The sequence below is a fragment of the Charadrius vociferus genome, unplaced genomic scaffold (genome assembly GCF_000708025.1).
Source record: "Charadrius vociferus isolate BGI_N301 unplaced genomic scaffold, ASM70802v2 scaffold303, whole genome shotgun sequence".
Taxonomy (NCBI): Eukaryota; Metazoa; Chordata; class Aves; order Charadriiformes; family Charadriidae; genus Charadrius; species Charadrius vociferus.
Genome location: NW_009647756.1, coordinates 1656439 through 1662438, shown reverse-complemented (window position 1 = coordinate 1662438; position 6000 = coordinate 1656439).

The following is a 6000-nucleotide window of genomic DNA, read 5'->3' as shown; positions in this document are numbered from 1 at the left end:
GCAGGAAACATTTAATTTCCAGCAGCTTCTTGCTGTTTATGTGAAAATCAGGTATCAGAATACCAAATGGTTATTTTATGTATGATTTATTTCTTCCTTATTGATAAAAAATTCCTCTTTTAGAAGAAAACTTACTGTCCTGGTTCAAGGTAGAACAGAACCGGTTTTCTTTTCAGTAATGTCACTTTTCAGCTAAGTCCCTTTAACTATATGCACTTTCTGAAATTAATGGCATATTCTACAGATAGTGTTCGCTTCCAAAGTGATAGTGTCTGATGTTTATAGTGAATACTAAGAAATGGTATGCAGGGAGGCTCTTGCTTATACTCATTCCTGTAACAACCAAGGCCAGCTAACTTTGTTATGTACCAAGTTGGAGGGATGGAAGCAGAAGAGCGTAGAGTGGTCACACATGCGGGAAGGAGCAGACAGGACAGGTGACCCAAAACTGACCAACAGGGTATTCCATCCCATGTGCAACAAGCTCAGTATAAAAGCTGCGGGGCCCCCGGGGTCCGCCTCTTTTCTTCCCCCGCCGGCATCCGCGGCGGCCTCCGTCTGTTTGTCTGCCTTTGATCCTGGTCCGTGCATCCCTGAATGCAGTTCTGGAATCCAGTTCCTGTCCATAGATGAGTCCAGTCTGGGACTTTCCCAGTGCCTGCCACTGATGTGATCATCTTTCTGGGAGTCTGATACTGGGTTTGCGCATATTGTATATATTTCATTATTTTCTTATTGATATTATTATCTTCTTTTTATTATTAATATTTCATTAAAGTAGTTTTAGTTTTCTTTTCAACCCATAAGTGTCTCCCTTATTTTCTCTCCTGGGAAAGGAGAGAGAGAGATGTAAAGCGAGCATCTGTCGTTCACTTGGTGGCCAGCCCAGCCCAAACCACAACACTTACATAGCAAGTAAATACATTAAAAATACATGAAATGTCAAAAGTTCGCTTTTTTACATTTATCGCAGCCTATACTCAGGCTGTTTCAGAGTATTAAGAATATTTGTGACACTGTGTCCCTCAAAGCTGTAGCTAAGAAAACATAGCTGTACAGAACAATTATATATCATAAAACTTATACTATTAACCACTTTCAATGTCATTACTGAGAGGGCTCAGCAAGAAATCTGAAAAGCAAAGGTGGAAGGACTTTTGAATTCTGCTTTTATTATTTTAGGATGTTTTATCATGGGGGACCTGACTTCATTTTCTTTTTGTCTGGTTGACTGCAGTCCGTATATTCATAAATACCACCTGTGGATGCGCTTAGACAAAATTCTAGACAGCATTTTCAAGGGCTTTTCAAACTGGTCCACAGCTAGCCAGTTTGGAATGCCAGAGAAGAAAACAGCGAAATAAAACAAATAGTTGCCATTTAGCCTCTATTATATTGGTCATATTACACTACAGGGTCATTTCACTTTGTCTTATTTTCTCACACTTTTACTTACTGTAATTCACAGTCAATTCATAGGTTTATCTAAACAGGTTTTTCACCTCAAAAATACATGCTCTAAAACTGGTTGTGAAGTCGAGGAGGTTTAAGTAATTTTTAGTGTATTTGAGAATGGAGTTTGGTCAAGCAGCTGTTTTAATTTCCTGTTTCTGCCTGTCAGCTATTTCCCTGGAAAGCACATGCATATCTAGCAAAAATAAAACTGGCCAAAGAAAATGATACAAGAGATTGAAAAGGTTTAGACATAAACAGATGGAACTCCACTTGGAATCACTATGACAAAACAACTCGTGAATACTTCCTCATGTCAAATTGCAGGGAGGGGAACTCTTACTGACACTGGAATTACTTCTATGATTATTGTTTATTTCAAAAATGCTTTTATAATTAATAGTACAGATGAGGTTCAGGTTTCCTAAGTTTCACTTCCTTGACCTTCTACATATGGAACATACAGAACTCTATCTCTAGCCAAGATAAGAACAAAGCAAGCCCAGCTTCTCTTCCCTCAACCCTGCCTCTTCCTTTCCACTCCCATCTTTTCCAAATGCTCATTGGCTCATATGAAGATGAGTTTGGGCTGGCAACTATAGCATGGTCATTTCAACCTCAATTTTTCAACAGACTTGTATTAAAAACCCTACCATTTCATGGCTCTTTCTGAGTGAAGTCTTTTCACTCCACACAGTTTATAAACAAATTAACTGATCATCTAAGATGCCGTACAAAATCTGTGGCATAGGAATACCACAGAACCTATCCCTCTACTATGGAAGATCCAAATCACACAATTTAGTTATATGTCAAGTTGGTTCAACTGGTTTTAAACTGAAGCTAGTTCTGCAGAACTATCTCAAATAAACAAACAACCTGAGACAAAGTAAATGTAATCTTTCATTACACAGTGCTTATTAAGGCAATAAGGTCCGCCAGCAGGCTAGCAAGCCATTGTGTGTTCTGCCGCTGCTTCCAGTGCCAAACTGAAAATGTTACTTACACTGAAAGACTAAGGATATGGCTGCTAAAAATTAGGGGTTTACTTGCTTTTGTAATGTACATTATCTTGAAAGTATTGTAAGTAAAATGTGATATGGCAATAACAGATGTCTTGGGTTTGCAGTTTTTCCCTTATACTATTTATATATACTTATCATAGTAATAGTAGTACCATTACAGTTGTGATCATCTGAATATATTTTAAAAAAAAACAACAATTTCTATAAGAAGAAAATCTTTTCGTTGGCCAAATGATACAGCTGGGAGAAAAAAGCACTAGCATACAAGCCTTTTTCTTGTGCCTGAAGTATACATCAGACTTACCACCTAAAATGCTGCTATATCAGAAATAAACTTTTTTCTCCTCTGAGAGAAATGATTAAATATTTCATACGTATAGTATGCTAGCTGCATATAAGTAATTTCTGATAAGACGACCCTCAGAAATAAACAAAAGACTTCTTATGTATCTTAAACACCCACAACAACTGTTTCAACAGAGCTTCTTATCACACCTTTCCTTTAAAAAGATTGTATCATTTCGTGAAATGCCATTAAATATCCATAAGCCTTACAATTTCAAAAAGCTGAAATATGATCTCCAGCCATATCATTTCATAAAAGAGTTAGTGGCTGGACACCAGCTGTGAAAAAAGACTCTTTCTTTTCACCATCTAGTAATAATTATAGTACTTAGCTCATTTTGCTGCAATTTAATAACAGGGCAATGATTCCACAGTTCCCCATTCTGAAAAACATCTTTTCTGTCTATGAGCAATGAGGCAAAACTCTCTTGCCTAAATATCTTGTAAACTAATCTAAGTTATATAGATCTTTAAGTACTTAATTTCACTGATAAATGAGACATTTCAAGGTATAAATGGTCTATGCTGGTACCCAAAAAGAATTGCATTTGCTGTTGTTTTCATTGACATAGTTTGGACCAAAAATTAAAGCCTGATGAAAATAGCAATGAAAATCTAACTCTAATCTAATTACAAGTAGCAATAAGTTATTTCACAAGGTGAGCAGATGTGAATTTGGGAAAAGGATTTCTTACTTAAGAGTGTTTCTAATTTCTGAATAAAATAATTTTATGTTTACTCTTTAGGGATCCTTAAAATTTTTAACTATTACCTTATCTGTGTTGTCTTCTACAAAATTCTGTGTTATAGGGATCTTGCAACCACAGTGAGCTTCTTCCTTTCAACAGCATTGGGAATTTACTACTAAGAGATAGTGGTTATATCCCAGAACAGGGTTTCTATTTGTCCTTCCCCACTCCTCATTGAAATACACTAAAAGCACACTTGCATCCACGTGAACTGCGGATACATAATGACTACCTGAAGAATGCAGAATTAACATAGTAAATTTCTGCATGTTAGTCACAGTGTTATCAAGTTATGAAGAGTTAGTAATTTATATAGTTTACTAGATTACATAAAAACACCACTAAAAGCCTACTCCAAAACTTTCTCTTTTGTCCAAGCCCATATCTAGTTTGTTCTCCCTAAGAGAGTAAAAATAATTTCTGGTACATGAGTGACAATTAGCTGTAATACTTTATTTATTTCTATTCTACGTTAAAAAATTTGGCTAAAGAATGAATTTCAATCTACATTTAAATTTATCATTATAGAAGTTTTTCCAATTACAAAGTAAATGGCATGTTACACCAAGCACAGATGTGTCAAAAGTCAAGATTTGAGAATTTTGCTAGTGCAGTTAAGACCCTTGATACATTGGCTGAAACACAGTGAGTTTTTTCGGTCCATAAATACCAAAAAGGGAAAGTAAAGAAAATTAACGTTAAGTGTAATTAACGTAAAGTTAATGGACTCTTGACCAAAAAATTAGACTTACTGCCAAATGAAACAAAATATACTTAATATAATAAACTGCTCTTCATCACCAGTTTTCCTTAGAATTGCTTATTAAAGTTTCACGATATTATAAGGAAAGTAAACTCCAGTCATTTGGTTAAGACAGTCCGGTGATGTGGGTCTTACCTCTGACTCTACCACTGACCTGTTCTGAAATACTGAGTAACATGTTTCATTTCTTTGAGTCTCCATCTTCCTTCTGATTATCTGTCAGCTCTATTTATACCCATTTTGAAATTACCCATTTGGAAGGGGTTACCTTTCAGTGTATTTCTACAGTGTCCCATGGAGTAGGCTTTTTAATGCACTTAATACATATAGTAAAAAGTCACTATTATTTATTATGATCTTCTAAATTAGTATACACTAAGGAAAAACAGGTACATTTATTGTGATACTTCCAGTAAATGGTAGATAAGTAATCACTGAAAAATACTAGTGGTTCACAATCAGTTCAGAAGCACAAATCATCCAAATAACTAGCTTTCTTTTCAAGCACTGCTTGTGCTAACACTTAAAATTTAAAGCTGCTTCTTGATTTGTCAGCCTGTGCATTGAAGCCAGCTTAAGGAGTTCCAGCCCACATCAAATCTTGAACCACTCTGCACAGCTAAGATTTGTCTTTGTAACTGTTTCTGGGACCATAACATAAGTCCTGTGACTACTTCTGTGCAAACAAATAAAACCCTGTGGTCTCCAACTTTTACCCCTATTTACATAAATATTATATACAGTTCTCAGAAAGCCTTCTTTATTTAAAAAAATAAATAATTTAATTGTGCCTCATTCTTTTTTCTTATACACGAGAGCAATGTTCCTTTTCCTTCCTCAAGCCTTTCTCTCTCATTCCCCGAGTCTCATGAATTTTAGATCCTATCCACCTTGTCAAAAATGTCTTTGGGCATTTGTGGTCACTCACAAAAGAAAATCAGTAGTCACCCTTACTTGTTTTTCAAATGCCTAGAAGGACAAGAAGTCCTGAAGTTGTGCCTTAGAAATGTGATCAAATGAAAACGCATTACTGTTCTCCAGGTCTGTTTTTTGCAAGTCTTCAGTCACACCAATGTTACTGGTTATAGCAATAATTAATACTTTCCCTCCTTATAATACTAACAATTGCATAGTTAGAAGAGTGTGAAGTACATCTCATTATAATTTATCTGATTCTCTACTCTTAGTCCTACAATATTGTTCCATTAGGTTCTATTGTGAGCATAGCCTATCTGTAAACCTCTTACTTACCAATATTAATGTATTCAACAACCTCAATTTTGGTGCTCACATGTAGTTTGAAGAAAATGCAATTTAAATGTTCTCAATGTGTAAATTCAAATTATTTTTAAGGTGATAATAATTTTACGCCTTTTTAACACTTTTTTTTTTTTCAAAGTAGATTTGAACTCTTTTTAAGTTCAACCAAACAAGGACTGACTGCCTGAACAGTGGTAAATAAAGTCCCGCACTTCTGTTTTATAAGTGATTTTTACAAAATTCCACTTACAAAGAACAAGCACTTTTAATTAAGAGCAGCAGAAACTGCTACAGTAAATTCCATATTTGAGATTTGTTGTAATAAATTGTGTATTTTTTAACAAGAAAGCTTATCTAAGAAGTATGATACCAATATGCCAACTACTTTTAAAACATGTCTACTAAG